The 21411-nt window shown below is 37.7% G+C and overlaps 1 protein-coding gene across 2 annotated transcripts in view; it reads left to right on the forward strand.

The window, feature by feature from the left end:
* The first annotated feature begins 700 nt into the window (after positions 1 to 700).
* The window catches only part of SPOP (speckle type BTB/POZ protein), a 64087-nt gene continuing 43376 nt past the window's right edge, over positions 701 to 21411 (forward strand). Inside the window, exon 1 of one of the 2 annotated variants that reach the window (XM_033090723.1) lies at positions 701 to 930. The gene's annotated coding sequence lies outside the window, so the exon portion shown is untranslated. The remainder of the gene's footprint in view (positions 931 to 21411) is intronic. The other variant, XM_033090724.1, reaches the window with a different exon arrangement.

Below are 21411 nucleotides of genomic sequence, written 5' to 3' on the forward strand. Positions count from 1 at the left end.
GTTAAAGAAAAGAATTGTAGCAATAATAAATATTCTATCATTGACATTATAGCGGGAGATGACTCTTTTTTCTCACAGGGCCAAGATGCTCTGAGACTTATTATTATTTTTTTTGACTAAACTCAGGAATTACTAATGGCCCTTGGGAACTAGGATGTGAGGCCAACTGGGGACTCAGGTGTCCAAGGCCACAAATTATCACTGAATCAGCTTCCTTTTAGGTGTCACTTATGCTCACCTCCCGCCCCCAACATAGTACTTGTTATTTTTGTTTCCAAATGCTAAATTTTAAAAGTTACTTAAAAGAATCTCTAGCATTATCATAAAGTCCAGAAAACCTTTTACTAACAGTTGGTTAGAAAACACGAGGTAATACACGCAAAAGTCGTTGGTAATCCGTAAACTCCTTGCATACATGAGTTGCTGTTGTTACATGCGGGTATTGTTACGCTGCCCGCCCCGACCCTTCCCTCGGCGTGCCCCTGTTTGGTCCTCGCACCTCCCAGCAGCCTGTGGCGCTCTGCACGCGATCCCCTCCGCGTTCCCGCCTCTTTCTTCTAAGGCCCCTCCTTCCCCTCAAATCCCCGGGCCCCGTGAGACCCCTTGGGACGCATGCGCGGTAGGAAAAGTAGGCGGAGTCTTGAGAAAGAAGGAGGAGGGGCAGGAGAACTCAGGGAGGGGAGGGGAGGGGGGTAGAGTAGGCGGAGGCCGCGCGGGGTGGGGCCCGGCGGGTACGCGCTCTCTGCGTCGACGTGCTGACGCCATGACGCCTCGGCCGGTGTGTGTCGGTGTGTATGTGTGTGTGTGAGTGTGCGCGCTCCGAGTGTGTGTGTATTTGGGTATCGGCGGTCCCGCAGGTCCCGGATGTTGCGGACAGTATGAGGCGAGCGCAGGGGGACGGGAACCAGCAGCTGTCGCCGCCGCTCTCAGGTGAGTGGGGGGAGGAGAGTCGAGGGAGAGGGTTGTCTTGTCGGGGGGGGGGACGCCTCCCTTAAGAGGTGACTGACCCCCCCCACGACTCCTGTGCCCCCCCCACCAGCCACACATATACTCTTTTCTGCCCCATTTCCCACATCCTGGGTTACGTGGCTTGTTAATGCCAGAGCCTCATCAACCGTTCTTTCTTCCAATCCCAAGCATTCAGGAGACACAAACGCGCCCCCTGCCTTCAGCCCCCCCCATCATTTTACCAGCCCCATCCCCCTTGCCAAATAGTGAGCTGTCGCCTGCGGCGAGATGGGTGACTGCGCATGCGCGAGTGTGAACGAGCTGGGGGTGCGTGTTCGCTGCCCTCGGGGCGCATGCGCATCGCTGTGTTGCAGGGACCTGCGGGATAAAGAGCCCCTTGACCACGCGTCCGCCTTCCTCCCAGGCAGTGGGCTAGAGTTGCTGCCAGATAGTGAGCCTGTTGCTCCTACCCAACAGGGAGAATTGAAGTTATTTGAGGGATTTATTGACAACGCACTGTTCGCATCTGGTGTTACCTTAGAGATTCCCAGGCTACAAACTCCTCCCAGAGCTAACGTGCCCCACGCTGACCCTTCGTTTGAAACTGCCACAGCAGCTTCTAGTTCTAGCATTACTTTTCTTTACTCTCATCGTCATGCTGTACCTTTAATGCAAACATCCCCTAAATTTAGGAGTAGGCACTCCAACCTGCTCAGTTACTCTGGCAGGGGATTTTGGTCGATTCTCGGAGGAGGACTAAGTCATAAAAAAGAAAGTAAGAGCGGGTTTTCTTTTTAGCAAAATTCTTAATTATCTTCACCCAACTAGATAAGGTAGAGATAAAGAGCACACAATATAAGGCTTAGAGTAGTAGCTGTAAATCAAGACATCAAGGTTCTGTAGTTTCCAGCCCTCTTCGTGTGACCTATTTGCCTCTTGCATTGTAAAAGATCTTCCTTAGCGCTTTTGTTTTAGCTGTACATTATTGATGCTCTGAACATCCCAGGCAAACAAAAGCAATCTGAAACTACTGGTGGACGATGACTTACCCAGTGGAGGTTTTAACTTTTAAGTAAGTTTCTTTCACATTTGCAAGTAGTGAACAGCAATTTAAAACACGGAACTTTGAAGTACAGTAATATTTCAGGGATCTAGGCCCTGGGTGTTCAGTTGGCAGATTATTCATGGCCCTTTAATTTGCTTCCGTGTTGCCACGCTTTTGCATACTTTGCTGCTTCTTACCTCTGCCATCAGAACAGGGTAAGAAAATGATAAACTCTTAGAAACAGAAGGTATGCTGAGTAGCGTTGAAATGAATAGCTAAATTTCGGGAGAGGGGGGCATTTTGTGTGTTTTTCTCTTGTCTTGGCTAATCCTGTCTCCTGTCTGGATAATTGGGAATGGGATACATTAGTAGGCCTTATTTTCTATTCTCTTTCCTTTGTGTCCTTTCTTTGGTATTCTCTCAAGGCTTTTTGGGTTGCCGTTTTTAACTCAAGGACCTTATGTTCTTGGGCCTTAAAGTATATATGTATTTTTTTTCACTTCCCCATTTAACTAGCCTTTGCATGGTTCAGCTGTCTTTTGTGGTTTTCTGTTGCCATGGTTACAGTGGAGCTAAGAGATGACACGGGAAGCTAGGAATTTGGGGGGCATATCTCATCCTGTGTCCTGGGAAAGAGCTGGAGACTCATCTTTTTTTTTCCCTTGTGTGAACACTGGGGAGTATAAGTTCCTGAGACAGGCCCACACTTAGAGGGTGAGGGTGATTGGTGTCTATTTGGTACTTGGGTGACTTCTCTTTTTAGAGTTCTTTATAGTAGTTAGTTTGGTACTTGAAGATGTTTAATGTTGCCTATGTCCAGACTTTCATCAGGTTCTGGTAAAATCTTGGAATTAACGCTGTTGAGGTAATAAATGTCCATTTGCTTTCTCAGTAGGCTTCCATCATCTAGGATGCTTTGTTTTTATCTGGAAACATTTTGTCTGGTTGAAGCTACTGAAACCTCATTTAAAATTTTTATGGTACCAACGCATGAAATGCTTTTAGGATTAAGATGAATTTCATTAAATAATTCTTACTGGTGCAGAGCTGTGTTTTTTTAAAAATAACTTTTTAAAGTGGTTAAGACGTACATACATAAGAAACACAATTCAAAAAGTACATAGATACACAAAGAGAATGAAAAATCTTTATTGTACTGCCCTCCCTATCCATCTAGTTACCCTCCCCAAAGGGAATTTTTGTTACCTGTATCTTGTTTACCCTTCCAGTCAGCGCTTTTACAAGTATATACAACTATATATTCTTTGATGGTTGTGTTTTTATTTGTTGTTTTACACAAATGATGTAAACTTATATCCATTATTCTGCAATTTTCTTTTTTCACTTACTGTATCTTGGCCATCATTTCATACAGTACATAGAGTACCTCTTTTTGAAAGATGGCAGGTATTCCATTGCATAGATGTACCATCATTCATCCAACTTTTATTATTGGATACTTAAGTTGTTTCCAGAGCTGCAAGTAATTCCTTGTATGCACTTTTTAATGTATGTGGGTGTCTGTTGGGCAAATTCATAGTGGAAGTGTTTAGAGGATATATGCATTTTTAATATTGTTAGATATTGTTAAATTGCTTTCCACAGAGGTTGTATGAATTTATATTCCTGCCAGCAGAGTATGAGACTACCTCTTTCCTCAACCAACACTGTATTGTCAAAAACTTTTGTGCAGTCTTTTATGTAAGATTTTAAACTTCATTATGTAGCTTGTTAAGCTTCATTACACCCAGGAGTTACCGTCGCTGTTTTGCAGATGGGAGTGGTGGTGGAAGATATTAGTCGCCTGAAGAATAATGTCATGAGAATAAAGTCAGATGCCTGGATAACACAGCAAATGCATGACAATGCTAGGAAGACATGTAAAACTTATATTCTAATTTCTTTCTTTAACTATTAGAGCTAGTTTTTCTGTGTGAAATTCTTTAAGCCCATAAGTGATGTTTTATGATCTCATTTGATAGCTATGACTCAAAATTGTTTATAAAAGTGAACTGCCATTCTGTTGAGTAATTAAAAAACTAACTCAGTTAAGGTACTTCACCGAGTACCTACACAAAATGTTTTTACTAGTACTTTTTAAACGTCTACCAATAGTAGAATACTTCACTATGAGCTGTAAGGGAATAGAAAAGAATTAAAAGATGTCTGTGCCTGAAGGAGCCTACAGTCTTGTTGGAAAACCACATCTACTCAATATACGAAATAATCAGAGAACAGTTAGACAACAGAATGATAACAGAAATACACTGTGTCTCTACGCAGAGAGGACTTTGTAAACTACTACGTGTTTCCCCGAAAATAAGACCTAGCCGGACAGTCAGCTCTAATGCGTCTTTTGGAGCAAAAATTAATATAAGACCTGGTTTTATTTTACTATAATATCAGTAATTATTTTACTATAATATATATTATAATATAAGACTAGACCTGGTTTTATTTTACTATAATATCAGTAATTATTTTACTATAATATATATTATAATATAAGACTAGGTCTTATATTAATTTTTGCTCCAAAAGACGCATTAGAGCTGATTGTCCGGCTAGGTCTTATTTTTTGGGAAACACGTTAGTGATTAAGGTTTGGAGAGTTCATTTGGGATGCCTTCCTGGAGGAAGTGCATTTTGCGTCCCCTCCCCCTCCTTTTTTTTTTTTTTACAATTGTTTAAGTGAAAAATTTTAAACGCACAGAAAAATTGAAAGACTAGTACAGTTAATCACTTTTATATCAGTTATCCCGTAGATTCAACAGTTGTTCACATTTTGCTGTATTTGCTTTATCAATGTGCATGTGTGTTTATATATATAATATCTAAATTTTTATTAATATATTACAGACCTCATGACACCTTAATACCTTAAATGCGTTAGACACATCTTCTTAAAATAAAGATATTGTTTTACTTAATTGTTCTTAAAATATATTGTCAAGTTAAAGCAATTACCAGTAATTTCCTAATACCATCTAATGTCCAGTTCATGTTCAGATTTTCCCAGTTGTCTCTAAGGAGACACCTTTTAGCTATTGGTATTTTTTTCTCCAAAGATGTCTCTCTAGTCTCTTTTTAAATCTAGAACAATTAATTTAGAAGCCACATGATATTGACTTTTTGAAGAGACTGGGCCATTTATCTTACAGAATATGCCACGTCTGGAATTTTCTGATTGTTTCCTCACAGTTGCATGTAGTTTGTTCCTTTATCCCTGTATTTCCTATAAACTGGCAGTGAAGTTTAAAGGCTTGATTAGATTCAGGTTAAATATTTTTTGATAAGAATACTTCATAGGTGGTGTTCTGTATTTCATACTATGTCACAATAAGAGAAACATCCTGTCCCACTATTAATGATGCTGAGTTTGATCATTTTTTTAAGATGATAAATACCAGATCTCTCCATGGTGAAGACTTGTTTTTCTCTTTGTAATGACTGTGTTTCCCCAAAAATAAGACTGGGTCTTATATTAATTTTTGCTGCAAAAGATGCATTAGGGCTTGAGTTCAAGGGATGTCATCCTGAAAAATCATGCTAGGACTTATTTTCCGGTGAGGTCTTATTTTTGGGGAAACACGGTAGCAAGTAATCTGCAGAGTGGTGATACTTTGGCACCACACTGTTAACGCTTCTCCAGCAACCTTTCATCTAATGATCCTTGCCTGAATCAGTTATTTGCTTGTTGCAAAATGGTAGTTTTCTAATCCTGCCATTCCCCCAATATTCTGTAAAAGTTTCCCTCATCAGTTAGGAATAAATTATAATTTCTACCAGAAAGTTCAGGTAAATTCTTAATTTTTCCCTTTAACAATTTTCTGAGTAAAGGAGATGGATGGTATAAGAATCAACTCAGGTGGCTGGTTAGCTCAGGTGGTTAGAACTCAATGCTCATAACACCAGGGTTCATTCCCCGCATGTGAGCTGCGCCCTCCACAACTATAGATTGAAACAACTTATTGACTTGGAACTGATGCGTCCTGGAAAAACACACTTAAAATAAATGAAAGTTAAAAAAAAAAAATCAACTCTAATGGTGGCAAATGAATTGTTTCTTTTTTCACTCTCTTTGTTTTAGTATCATTATAAACTCAAGGATTTTCATTTATTCTGTGTTTTACCAACAATTACAGACTTTTTTTTAATGCTCAAAATGTCTCATATTTGGCCTGTGGGAGCCCTTTAAGTTTGGTGTATGAGCACTTCCTTGCCTTCTAGTCCAAGGAGTTCCTGACTCACTATTTTCCTGTCTTGGATGTGGAACCCTCTCCTGTGTGTGTGTGTGTGTGTGTGTATTAGTGTCACATTTTTTTCTTTTTCAATTATGTTGTTCATCTCCCTATGAAGCTTCTGGAACCAATTCTAAAAACTAAAGGTGCCTTTATTTTAATACAATGCATCTAGTGTTTGACTCACTTCTGTGCCACTTGGCATTGCTGGATTCTGGGTCTTACACCTCACAGATTCCTTGTCCTGAATACTCTTTGTGAAAGACAGGTAGTATCTCTGAAGAGAGCATTGCTTCCCTGCCCCCCGGCCCCCCTTAATATAAGGTTAGCTGTAGAAGAGATCGGGGAATTTTCTTCTCTCATGAGCAACTGTGCTGTTTTTATGAGATGAAAGGTACACAAAATGAAATTTAGAGACTGAAATTGTTTATAAGCTTTCTGGGAGATGTGGGGTTTTGATTGTTATATAAAAACATATTTGTGTGTATATGCACAAGTATGTCTTTGTCTTTCCTCGATTTTCCTTGTTTACATGCATTTCTCCACACAGTTGGAGTGTTATGTAATATTATGCTGTAATAGCATATTTTTTTCATTATCACTAGATTTTCATAATAAAAAAGGAGTGAGACAAATTGTTCTTAATTAGGGAAACATTTTAGATAGGCCATTAACTCTAGTATCTAGCTGTCTTAACTCAGGGTCTGGAACAGTGCTGAATCCTGTGGATTTCTGTCTTGTACTGTAGACTCAGGAGAAATGTCGGTGCATCCGTGTTTTCTGAAACTCCACCACACTAATGAAGGTTAATGCAAATGAAAGATACAGGGGACCTGCACTGTAAGCTGGTTTTAGTGGCTGGACTAATTCCTGTCTTAGCAGAAAATGTTTTGTTAGACTCTCACGATGTAGTGGTATTTTGAGTAATCTCCCTGATTTCAAGTTACTCGAAGCCTGAGAATAACAGTATTCTGATATTTATCTGAAATCTTTTTTTTTTTTTTTTTTACCATATTGTCACTCTTAATTCCAGACTTTATAAGGCTAGTGTCAACCTGGTTTCATAAAACAATACTGGCCCTATATTAAATTCTGGTTGTGTATTCAGGGAAGCACACCTGTTTCTCATGTTTTTTTCCAGGCATGGTGAATCACTTTGAAAGACTATGCTGACACATTTGCTACTAAGATCCAGTAGCTTTACTTTTGTTTTTGGCAAGCTCCCATTATACGAAAAAAGATTCTAAAGTATAGACTCTTTAGGAAACGCTTGGGCCTTCATTCTTACAATTATGGTCACGTTTTAATAGAATTGGTAGGTGTTGCCTAGCTGCTCTGTGTGGCAAAGCTGGTCAAGCCACTTTGGGAGATGCAGACCTCAGAGTGGGAATTAAACATTCGGACAGTAACTCTTATTTGACGATGAAGACCTTTATTCCTGACTGTTTCTTTCTAAGAAGCTATTGACATAAATCTTCCTGCTGTGGCACCAGCTACATCAAACAAAGAAGGGCTTGCAGTACTCTGAAAGCCTCTAATTCCTGCTATCTATATGTCTGTATTTATTTATTTGTAGGAAAAAGTGTATATGTAACAATTCATCTCCTTAATTTGAGATTTACATAATTCTTGGTATTTAGAAATAAGTACTACTTTCTGTTTCTATGATTTTGACTACTTAGATACTTCATGTGAGTGGAGCCACGCGGTATTTGTCCTTTTGTGTCAGGCATTTTTCACATAGTATAATGTCTTTGACGTTCATCCATGTTATAGCATGTGTCATAATTGTCTTCCTTTTTAAAGCAAAAGAATATTTCATTGTATGTCTATACCACATTTTTTTTATTCATCTATTAGTGGACACTTGGGTTGCTTCCACATTTTGGCTATTGTGAATAATGCTGCTATGAACATGGGGGTAAACATAGATATCTCTTTGAGACCCTGCTTTCAGTTCTTTTGGCTATATATCCAGAAGTGGAATTGCTGAATCATATGGTAATACTGTTTTTAATTTTTTTGAGGAACTGCCATCCTATTTCCCATAATGGCTGCACCATTTTACATTTCTACCAGCAGTACACAGGATCCCAGTTTCTCTATGTCCTCCCCAATACTTGCTATTTTCTGTTGTTGTTTTTTTAATAATAGCCATCCTAATGGGTGTGTTTTATTTTGTTTTTCAGGTTTATTTTATCTTTTATTGAAACAAAGTTTTAAACTTGAACAGAGTCAGATTTACTATGTTTTTCCTTTGTGGTGTATGTTTTTTTTTGTCTTAATGAAGGATTTCTCCTATACTGAAGTAATGGTTACGTCCTATATTTTCTTCTAAAAGCTTTAAAGTTTTGCTCTTCACATTTAGGTCTCTTACTCACCTAGAATTTATTTTGATATTTGGCGTGAAGTAGGGATCTAATTTATTTTTTTTCCATAAGGGTAAACCTGAAGTCGGGATTTAATATTCTTTCCATAAGGTTTAGCCGGTACTTCAGCATCATTTACTTAGTAGGCATGTCTACCCGCTGCGACTTTATAATGCCACTTTTATGTTTTCAAATATATGAAGGTTTGTATCTGTATTCTCTATCCTGTACCATTAATCTGTTTTTATATCTTGTGCTACTGTGCTGTCTTAATTATCATAGCTTTGTAATAATTGTTCATATCTGGTAGGACAAGTCTCACTAACCTTGTTCTTTTTCTGTTTATCAACCTCCCTGAAAAACCCTGTCAGATTGGTATATGTTAATGAAACCATTTGTTGTCCTGTCCTGATAACAATATATAGAATGGCCTTCTCCAAAAAAGAAAAAATCGAGCCTCATCTAGTAGCTGATCATTAAGTTTGTCTCTTGTTCTTAATGAGCCTACAATTTCCATTCAGTTTTTAGGTTTTTTTGAGTGATTTTCATTTTTATATAGGGATATGACCTTTCAAATGGAGGGTAACATTATTATTTTTTATCTTAGATAAGGACACAAAGTAAAATACTTTTGGTAACGGCATTGAGGTTCTATGGTGTTAAGGCTTTCTTTCTTGATCATAAGGAAAAGAAACCTATTTAAAATAGCTCATATAAAAGATTTATCGAAAGGAAAAAGCTGTCATAGAATCCAAAGAAAGGCTGAACAACCAAGCCTCAGAAAGGGCTGGAACCAAAACAATTCCAAGGACTTCAGCAATAAGAGTTAATGGACTCTAGGGTTCCTACATAAATAGACCTCAGTATCAGTGAGGCTTAATTCAGATTCCTGAGTGATATCTGATTTGGGCAGTTTAGGCTTGATTTCCCTTGGGCCAAATATCTGTCCCAGGTTCAACTGTGGTTGAAGATGAGGGAACGGAGATTTGGTACAAACAGCAGTGTTGGGGTGGTGGGTGGCACAGGAGCAGTGGTTCTCAAACTGTTTGGTCTCAGGACTCTTTATACCCTTAAAAGTTATTGAGGACCCCAAAGAGCTTTTGTATATGTGATTTATATCTTGATATTGATCAAATTAGAAATTAAAACAAAACGTTTTTAGAAATACATTTTTTAAGTATTAAAAAAAATCTATCACGTTAACACAACTAATATATTTTTATGAAAAAGAACTTCTAAAACCAGTGAAAAGAGTGGCTTTTTTTTTAAGTAGGTTTTTTTAAGAAGATTTTTCTTATGACTTTGATTTTTTTAAAAATTTTATTTTATTGGGGAATATTGGGGAATGGTGTGTTTCTCCAGGGCCCATCAGCTCCAAGTCATAGTACTTCAACCTAGTTGTGGAGGGCGCAGCTCAGCTCCAAGTCCAGTCACCGTTTTCAATCTTTAGTTGCAGGGGGTGCAGCTCACTGACTATGTGGGAATCGAACCGGCAACCCTGGTGTTCAGAGCTCGCGCTCTAACCAACTGAGTCATCCGGCCGCCCCAGGAGTGGCATTTTTTAAAGTTTTGCAAATATCTTAAATATCTGGCTTAATAGAAGACAGCTAGATTCTCATATCTGCTTCTATATTGAATCTGATATGATAGATTGTTTTAATGGAAGTCTTTGAAGAAAATACGGCCTCAAAAGATATGTATTTGGAAAAGGGAGGAGTATTTTCAGACAATTGTGTATATTCTTTTTGGTGCTATACCAAAACTTGATAATTGGTAGTTTCTTATAAGTTAAGTTGTGGTGTGGAATCTGAAATCATGTTGATGTAACTGTTAAATTAATACATTGGTCTGTCTTGCACTTTGAATGGATCTTTTACCCATACATGATTTTATAATATCGTGCATGGGTTGTTTGGGAAATATTGGTTCATTGAGTTAAGCAGATCTTCCAAATGACACATTTCATAATGCAATATCAAGAAAACCACGTTAGTTAATATCACCAGCCATCTCATGAGAAAAGTCTGTGAGTACTGGGAATCTGTCAGGCAGTCATAAGATTTCTAAAAGTCTAATTTTTGATTAGAAGCTCGGATTTTATCACTGGCAACAAATACTGCCAGTTGTTTTTCTTGAAGTGACAGACTCACTTCATTTTCAAGAAAATGTCAGCTAAATATTCATGTATGAATAACCGCAGTTTGTTCTTTGTTCCAAGTAAAAGTAGCGTTCTGTGAAAAAAGCAGTTCAACTCGCCACTCAAATAGTCATAAGTGCTTTTCCTGGAGACAACCTTTGTACTTGAGTAGCCTGCAGAAGTGCTTTGTGCATACTTCCCATTTCATCACACAGAATATTTAAAAGACCCATACTCAAGGGTTTAGATTTATAAAATCAATAATTTTTATTGCTTCATCAAGAACATACTTAAGTGAAATTGACTTTTTAAAATCACCAGTACATGGTGGTGAGAGACATATGACTCTAGTACAGTTTGATGCCATTACCTGGATTTATGCTAAGGCATCAGCACTTTTACCCATTATTGATTTTGTACCACCAGTGCAAATGTTAACACAATGAAAAAGGCAAACAATTTCTTAGTATTATAGAAATAGTTTCAACTTCATGGACTCCTTGAAAGGGACCTCCAGGAATCCATGAACTACATGGGAACCACAACCTTATGAGAGGGTGTGGGTAAGGAAACAGAGGTCTATTACGTGAGGTACAACAAGTGTTTCATGGTAGAATTTTACTGGGTTGCTAGGCTGTTATTTAACATCACTTAACATGATGTAGAAATGAATGGGATACTTCAGAAGATCATAAAAGTTTCAGATTTCTTGTTGAACAGAATGTTTTTCTAGTAATTATTTTCAGACAACAGAGTTTAAGGTATTCAGATTTTCAGCCAGATAATCTTTCAAGTATGTGATAATCTTGGGGTAACCCATTTTAATGTAGCTTATAGAATTTATGTCATCATAGTAGCACATTGCAGCTTAACATTTTTTTTCAAGCAGTTGAATACATTTAAGAATCAGAGCTCCAAAAATTGCATTTGGGAAGATCTTGCCTTTTCAGAAAAGGCATAGAAGGGAAGGCCATTCCAGCTTTTTTATCTTTTAGTCGTTCAAGTGTCTTTCTAAAGAGAACCCCCCCTCCCAATTTAAATGTTTTATGACAAAGAAAGGAGTAACGGAGTTAACTGACTTCATTTCAACCAATCTCTATTGAGTGAATATAAACAAAAGGTTTTGTAAAAATTGGGGGAGGGCTATGTTCTAAAACGAGTGGGGAATTAAACCAGTATTGCATATTTTGGTATTTAAAAGAGAAAGAGATCATTCAGTTGGGGAAGTTGGGGTGGGAGTCAGAACTGTCTTTGTGAAGGTTACTTTTGAGCTGGGTTTTGAACGGTAGGTATTTTGAAGGCTGGGACTTTGATTGGCAGAGATGGGAAGGGAATTCATGCAGAAGGAATGTTATGAGCAAAAATGTGGAGGTGGGGAAATGCAGTGTTTGTTAGTATTGGGTGTGGACCAGAAATAATGAACAGTGCAAAAAGCTGGAGCAAAAGATGCATGGGATAATGGGAGATGAGACAGGAAAGTAAATTGGTCCAGAACATGGAAGATTTTCTACCAAGGGCAGGTAGTTAGGGTTTAATGTGGTGAGTGGTGGAGAGACTTTGAAAGTTTCTAATTGAAAAAATAACATGAGCACAGTGTGCTTTCAGAAAATGTATTTGGTCTCATTCATTTATTAATTCATTCATTGACTATTTTTTAAATAGTTACTCTGTGCCACTTCAGCAAGAGGAATGGTGTATATAATGGTGAACCAAGCAGAATAATCCTATTCTCATAGAATTTACAGTCTAGGAAAAGAGCTTCAACAAATAAACACAAATGTAATTATGAATTACTATAAATGTTACGAAGGAAAGGAATAAATTACTATTAGGGGAATAAGAGAGAAATTAAATTTAGTAGGGGGAATCTGGGAAGGCCTTGCTTGCTGTGGAATTAAATATTAATTTTCTACCTTATGTTAGTTGCTAGGTGCTAGTTGCTAGTTGTTAGTATGCTAGGTGCTAGGGATGTAGCTAGGGCCAAAACAGACAAAAATCCCTGCTCTCGTGAAGTGAAGTGTATAAACAAGACAAATATTGTATGTTAAAAGGTGTTAAGTCCCCAGGAGAAAAATAAAGCTGGAGAAAGAGGTAGGGAGTATTGGGGTGGGTGTGGATATTGAAATTTCAAGTAGAATGACCAGGGAACATCTCACTAAATATTACAAAGGTAACATTTGAGTAAATCTCTGTAGAAGGTGAAGGAGTGAACCAGAATTCCAGACAGAGGGCATAGCAAGGGCAAAAGTGATGAGGAATGGACGTGCCTGGCAAGTTCAAGGAAGCAGCAAGGAGGGCAGCATAGCTGGAGTTCAGTGAGCAAGGAAGAAAGTCGTATGAATAGAAATGAGGTCGGAGGGGTTAATGGGAGTCCAGTACCTGTAGAGCAATGATTCTCCCCCTTAGCTGCGTGTTATAATCACCTGGGAGCTTTTAAAAACCCTAATGCCTGGGCTGCACCTCATACCACTCAAATAAGAATCTTTGCAGGTGGAACTCGGTGGCAGAGGCAATGGAGAGAAGTAGATGGATTTGAGAAGTATGTTAAAGAATCCATTTAATTATAGATTGAATGTGGGAGTTAAGAGAGAAAAAGTGTCAAGGATGACTCCAAGGTTTTTGGCTCAAGCAATTGGATGGGTAGAGGTGCCATTTACTAACATGGGAGATAGAGAGGAATGGCAGGAGTAGGTGTGGGATTTGGAGGGAAGATCAGAAATCAGGCGTTCAATTTTAGACATGTTAAATTTGAGATGTGAATGAAGCTAAGTATAAATATGTTAAGTAGGCAGATATGAGTGGAGCTTGAAGTCAGAACTTGAGGTAATAAATTTGTGTATTATCTGTGCATATTGGTGGTCTTAAAAGTATCTAGTGACATCATACAGGGTAAATTTGATGGGGAAAGAACTGGTTAGCCTATTTCGCTAATCTGAACAAGAATTGGTGCTAGTGTGAACCAGGATAGTGGCAGTGGGACTAGAAAAGAAAGAGTAGGTTGGAGATTTGAGAACCTGTGGAGCCTGTATTGGCAGTGGACAGTAGGCAAGGAATGAAAGATAGCTTTGAGATACCAAGCCTGGATGAATGATCTTCTCTTAGCAGGTATAAAATAGGAGGAACTGGTTTGGGGAAAAAGATAGTGTTTGGCTTTGCATGTATTGACATTTAGGAGAGGCTGCCTAGCAGGCAGGCAGTTGAATCTAGTATTTCACTGGGTTTTGGAAGAGGAGATGAGGTTTGAAACATAGATCTAGGTTTCATTTATATAAAATTGATTCACCATGGGAGTGACAAAATTTATGAAAATAACAACATCCAAAGTCTTTCCATGACCTGGTAGGCCCTCTGAGATATATATGGTCTCTACTTTTTTCTTGTACAGTGTTTTCCATTGTTCACCATGTTCAAGCTATACCAGCTTTCGTTCTCTTCCAGTATACCCAGCTAGGTCCTCCTTCAGGGCTTTTGCACTTTGTTTTCTCATCTTGACTCTTCCCTTCCTCTTGGAAGATGGAATAGGAATTCAGAGAGAAAAGTTCAGAAGTTGGTATTTGGAAAGTAGAGAAAATTCCAAGAGATCCTTGCTAAGGCGTGAGAGTGTGGAAGAGCATCTGAAGTGGAATGGCTGTGGGAGCCATTGAGGTTGAAATCCTGTCAACACAAAGACATGGAGTCCCATGGTGGTCTTAGTATACACCCCAGTGCTCAAATCTGTTGACCGGAGATGCTAAGTCGACTAGTGGTATTAAGTTGGTACCAGAGAAATTGCAGTTTAAAAGGTTAAAAATAATTGCAAAAAAAAACCCGCACACTTTTCCACCAACTTGTTTGTCCACCTGGTGGTCCAGTGGTCTGATGATGGGATGGTAGTGATGGTGATGGTCGATCTTTGGAATATAACTTGTCTTGATGATGATTTGACTCATTGCCATCTTGTCACCACTTTGGAAACCTACTCTGAATAGGTGAGAAACTTACTTCAGTGAAAGCTATTAGTCAGTTGTTTCAGAAACTTCTTGCTTGAAGAAACAACATGAAAACAGGGAAGTTAATTACATATGGACTTTGACACATTCTGTGTTTCCCCAAAAGTAAGACCTAGCCGGACCATCAGCTCTAATGTGTCTTTTGGAGCAAAAATTAATATAAGACCCAGTCTTATATTATATTACATTATATTATAAAGACCGGGTCTTATAGCAAAATAAGACCAGGTCTGATATTAATTTTTGCTCCAAAAGACGCATTAGAGCTGATGGTCCGGCTAGGTCTTACTTTCGGGGAAACACAGTTATTAGGGACTGCTTCTCTTCATGAGCTAGGGTGTTACTCCTGAAGTGCTGGTGATGGTAGTAAATGTAATGCACTATACACACAAATCCTTAAAAAGAGTTGTGTGTGATTTCAAAATCTACACAGTATTTTTTTTCAGTCAAAAGATTTGATTTTTCTGTAATAAAAAGATGGAAAAACAGAAAAAAAAGAAAAAAGAAAAAGTTAAAAATTTCATGTTACTTAAAAATAATCTTTTAAGGTAACTACGTAGAATTCTGTGGTATAGGTGCATCGTATTTTATTTGGCCAATTCCCTACGAATGAACTTCCTTTTTCTCCAGTTTTTGCTTGTAAATGATGCTGTGCTGAACATCCTCGTACATAAGTTTTTATGTACTGATCACACTGATTCCATAGGATGGATTCCTGAAGTGGAATTGTTGTAAAGGATATGCAGTGTTCTAATTTCTTCCTAATTACTCTTTAAATATTTTTATAGTTGAAAAGAAATGGAAACAGCATTAAAGGACATTTTCATAAAGGGAAAAAAATAAATTTTATTCTCCTACCAGCTGTTTTGTTTTTTAAGTACCTAGTTCTAGGTGTCACTAGACCTACCAAAAGAATTTTGGGGTAGGGACAGACATATACACAGAACAGTTACAATTCTGGGCATCCTGTGGTAATTATCAGGTAATGGATTCTGAGTAACACTTGTTAACTATCGAGAGTGACAATAAATACTGGGATTGCCAAAAAGATGTATACACATTTGAAGCGATGTTATGTATGTATTACTTTTTGAAGTTGAATTGAATTATGGTAGCAATGTGTAATTGCAGAAGTCATGCGTGACTTGTATCCATCTTTTGTTATCAGTATATATTATTACAATATTAATACAGTTTTTTTCCTTTCTTAAAATGTGAATACATTTTTTTGGCACGCTCTGTATGATAGGAATGCAGAGTGAACTGGGTGGCTAGGCAAAACTTTGAGGCAAGGTGGAATTTGACCTGGATCCAGAGGGTAATATTCAGATAAGAAGTAGGAGAACATTCCTGGCTTTCTGAACAAATTTGGGGAAGGCACATGGTTGTATGTATAAGCTGACAGATATAGAGTCCAGCTGCTAGACTAATGGGAGAGAAACACTGATGTTGTGGCATAGTGGACAGGTTCGTAGGGGAGTAAAGTTATATCCCAGGACTGATTTTATTTTTAGTACACTTGAAGTTGTACAGTATGGATCATGGATCTACGTATAAGATAAAGCAGATACCTAGATAAGGCCTAATTTAAGCAAACTAAATGTAGTAAAGTTTCTTTTTATAAGAAATGTAGGAAGTTATTTATATAAGTGAATTATTTAAATGATGAACTTCCTGTGGTTCTTACAAGTTCTCTTCACAAGATTTTGTAACTATGTGTGGTGATGGATGTTAACTAAAGTTACTATGGTAATCATTTTGCAATATATACATACATTAAATCGTTACGTTGTACACCTAAAACTAATAGTGTTATATGTCAAATGTATCTCAAAATTTTAATAAACTTCCAAATACTTAAATGTTTATTCTATTATGTAGTTTGACAGACATTTTGCAACTTTTGTGGGTATCAGTTTCTTCTATAAAATCAAAGGGTTTAGACAAGATAGTCACTGAAGTGTACTTTCTGGCACTGAGATTGTTACATAACGTTTCAAGGATACCTTGATTGTTTGCAGTAAATTGGTCTGCAGTCAGGCTGATACCCACTTCTAGCTCTCCAGGCACAGTAACGCACCTGCCGGTCTGTGCAGTGAAGATCCTCAATTGGATGATTCTCTCATGGCTTCCGAAGTCTAAATTGATTCACCATTAGAAACTCAGTTGTTCTCATCTTTTATTTTTAAGTGACATTTGGAGATTTTCTTTTGAAAGAATTTTATGGCTAAGATTGAGCCTCAAGAGGATACTGTGAGGTTGAGAGGAATTATTATATAATAATAGTCAGTTTTAAATTATCCTTATGTAAATTATCTGTGTGAATTCATCTCATGCTGGCTTCCTTTTATTTTTAATTCACTCCCATGATGTCTTTAATGTATGGCCAGGCTGTGTAAATACATTTATTATTAGTTTAGCCCAGATACAATTTTGGATATAAATCTGAAGGAGAAATTACATAATACATTACTAAGTAAAAAATGTTAAGGATTTCTTTTTTACTATCTGTTTTGAATTATTTATACCACTTTTCACCTCCTGTACTGTGGATAATTGAGAGCTGACTAGTACTTTATGTTAAACGCAGACTTTCCCTTTGAAGTACACAGTCATATTGAAAGCTGGTTAGTGGCGTACTCTAAGTATCTCCCGCCTGGCCTCACATTCTTCTCGCTATACTATCTTTGACCAAAATGTTGCTTTATAGAGAGACTGTAAGTTGTCATAAGGTGACCAACTAGCTCTACTTACAAGCCCTCTCAGGACGCTGCTAACTTGATGGGATCTTCAAGATTCAGGATACGTTCCTCAGTTTTGCAAGTAAACTCCGTTTCTTCATTGTTGTCAGGGTTGATTCGTCTCATGGAAAAGTGGCTAACCAAGTAACAAGGTGCCGGCGGAGAAAGCAGAATGCCGCTTCATTAATGTACATTGAGGGGTAGTGTTTTTCATGACCTAGAAAACATGTGCCTGCTCAGTCCATTCCCTTCCGAACATCAGGGTATTATTAAAAAACTAATGACAATAGCTAACGTTTACTGAACACTTACTATGTGTCAGGTACTGCTCTAAGCATTACATGTATTTAACTAATTTAATCTTCACAATAACCTTATGAAGGAGGTATTCTTATCTGTGTTTTACAGGTGAGGAGTCTGAGGCACAGAGAAGCTTTTTAATAACTTGCCCTGAAATCATACAACTAGTAACTACTGTGTTGGATGGACTAAGCAGGAGATCACTTGGGAAACATAGAATCTTAGCAAAGGGAAGTAAAAATCCTTGAGATCCTTTAATCTGGATCATGATGTATTCACTCATTCGTTTTTAAAACATTTGTTAAGCACTTACTATTTGCTGGGCACTGCCTAGACACCCAGCTTACCAAGGTGAATATAACACAGTGAAGTGCTCTCCTGAGACTTTCAGTCCAGTGGGAAAGACATAATTACAACAGCAACAGGTGTATGCACTAAGAGTGAGGAGGAGGAAGCGTTTAATTCTACTTGGAGAGATTGGAATAGATGTTTTACAAAGATGAAGGAAAGGCATTCTGGGTAGAGGAAACATTATATTCAAAGATGCCATGGCACGATAACAGAGTACTCTGCAGGAATGAGTTAAGAAAGTAGTACATTAGTTAAGGTGATATTGCAGTTTACTAATGTCCTGAACGAATTAAGCAGGGTGTTGGTTGTGGGGATCAAGAGAAATAGATGGTTTGGGGATGTATTTCTGTGGTATAATTGACATGACATGGTGATGGATTAAACTGGTGTTGGGATAGCGAGGGAGGGTGGGGAGTTAAGGCTAACACCTGGGTTTCTAGTTTGAGCACTTGGATGAATGGTAGGGTCACTGGAAAAAAGGTTTTCGGGGGAAGATGGGCTTCCATTTTTGGACTTGCTGAGTTTGAGATGCCTATGAGATTGCCACGAGATGTCTCATAGCAAGAAGTTGGTTTCTCATAGCAGGAAGTTGGTTATCGGCATGAAAGAGATAACGCTTGAACATGGTGACTGATGCCATGGGAATTAAAGAAATGTGAGCGATTGTAGTTTGGATTGGTTAGAAGGCAGGAGTAAAAGTAGAGAGGAGCCAGTATTCCTCTATTTTCATTAAATCCTTATTTAAATTTTTACGTCCTGTTTTATCTGTTTTCACTTGGTAGAAATCTTTTGAAGTAAGTGCTTTAGATAACTTACTTATGGTGGTTATCCTAAAATTCACACATAAACTATTTTGTATTTTGAATGTGGTGATGGTTATATGTGAATTTTATCAAAATTCACAGACTGTATAACTATATGCAAAAGGTAAATTTTACTGTACATAAAAATTGTTAAAAGAAAAAGAAATGTATTTAGGATTTATCCCAGAGTTCTGTGGGTGCTTTTTCTCTTGTACTCTTTTAATAGGATCTGGTTAGAACTTTTTATAATGTCAAAACCTCCTTTTAACAAATTTCTCTTAACTTTCTCACCAATTCTTTGACCAAACTCACAAATGACAAAATTGGTGGATTTAAATTTATATTCTCCTCCTACTCAGTTATCACTATTTGAAGACAGAGTCAACAAAGGATCTGAAGAGTCTACAAACTGGATAATGAGCGCTGTACTGGCTCCAGTCTTTTTTTCACCAGTAAATTGTGATTGATTTCACTACAGATTATCTACAGTATTTTTTTTTAATTTTTAAAAATTTCTTTTTAAATAAGTTGTCATTTCCTTCAATTATGGTAGGAATTAAAATAAAATTCATAATTTCTTTCTGGAATAGTGAGGATAACAGTATCTTTATTGCCAACTATAAAGATATTTTGAATTAGCTAAATTAACATCAGTTGTGAAAGTCAAAGTTTCTAGACATGCGATATTAATGGGTGATTGGGCTAATTATAAATAATGTGTCAGTCTCAAGGACATTGGACATAAGTGTTTGGTAATCTTTATGCAGCAGTAGAAAACTAAGACACCTCCATTCTCCTGGACTACTTGCTTTGTATAGAGTACATACTCATGAAAGACTCATTCAATGAACAAACACTACTTACTTTTGGAAGTTATTTGCATTACATGATTTTATTGGATTAACTTTGTGGCAAGTATGGGCAGGAACCAATCAGTACGCACTTTGGTTACCAGACTGTCTACGGCCAATCATGAACCATTATTTTCTTCTATGTCATAGTAGCTGGCCATTTAACACAGCAACCCAACCAAATATTGGTTTAGTTTGTTCTTGATAGTTTCTGCAAGCTCAGTGTTAAATGTCTTTAGATTTGATTTTTGGATTAGTTTCAAGTAATCATATATTTTCTCTCCTTGATCCATTCCCGCTTAATACCAAGTCCAAGAAACAGACTCTTGTGTGTCTTGGAAACAGTGGATTGTGTTGAAGGATATAATTATTTCATCTCACTGTGAGGCCTGCTTCTTTAATTATGATTGGAATATTTTTCTTTGATTTATAATTTTTATTTGAAAATTATAAATAATGTAAAATTTTTGTCTACAAATGTGTGGAATTCAGTCTGGTAGATGGGCCATTGAACTTCATTCGGTAGAATTTGCCAGCAACTAGAAGACTTTAATTTTTCTTCAGCTGCAGTCAATCTTAAAGGGCCTATCCAAATCATATGCCTACAGGTAAGAGTTTCTTTTTTAGTGTTACAATTTGGGGACCTCCCACATGATATTTTGATAATATCATGGGCAGGACCCTTGCCAAGTAACCCATTTATTTGACTTTGTGTCCTAGTGGTTCAACTTCCCCCTCCCTTTCTAGTTGATGCCTTGTTAGATACCTGGAACTACGTCCTCTGAGTCCAGTGGCTGGTGTGGAGCACCACTGGTCACTTGTGGTGTAGTCAGAACAAGGGCTGAGAAGACCGCCCTCATTTTGAAAGAGCTGCTTCTGGCCATCAGCAAAGGACTTGCTGTGCTTGGTTAGTTTCATTGGAGGTGTTTATAAGGTTGGCCTCGATTCTGAGTGCTTCCAACTGATGTTTAAAATTGTGAGGGTTTTTGTTTTCTGTTTGTTTGTTTGTTTGTTTTGTGTGTGATCCCCTGGTAATAGAAGAAACTCGGGACAGTATTGTTAAGGGATTTAGTGTTACGTGTCGTTGGTGTATTTGGGTGAGGAGAAGAAAGAATATGTTGGAAATAATCTCATAGTGGGTGTTCCTAAGTTGTATTTTCCTGCTTTATTTATAAAATCAGAGGGAGTTTCTGCTGAAAACAAACATACTGCATTAGATATACTGCATTTCCCTGATTCTAAATGAAAAAAAAATTTTTTTCATTGTTTAGTGTAAGACCAAAGTATAGTTTTTCCTTTTTCCCCCCAAAATATGATAGCATATTGCCACTGAAGACATAGTAATAAATACTTACACAGTTGATCTTCAACAACACGGGAGTTGAGGACACTGACCTTGCAGTTGAAAATCCACGTGTACTTACCTGCAGTCATCCCTTAGTACCTGCGGAAGATTGGTTCCAGAAACCCATGGGCAGATACCAAAATACGCAAATGCTCAGGTTGCTTATATAAAATGGTGTGGAACAATGCATACATTTGGCTCTCTGCGTCCATGGAACCTGCGGATGTGAAACCTGCGGATACAGAGGGCCGACTGTATATTTATTGAAAAACATCTGCTTATAAGAGGACC

Source organism: Rhinolophus ferrumequinum, chromosome 21 (genome assembly GCF_004115265.2).
Source record: "Rhinolophus ferrumequinum isolate MPI-CBG mRhiFer1 chromosome 21, mRhiFer1_v1.p, whole genome shotgun sequence".
Taxonomy (NCBI): domain Eukaryota; kingdom Metazoa; phylum Chordata; class Mammalia; order Chiroptera; family Rhinolophidae; genus Rhinolophus; species Rhinolophus ferrumequinum.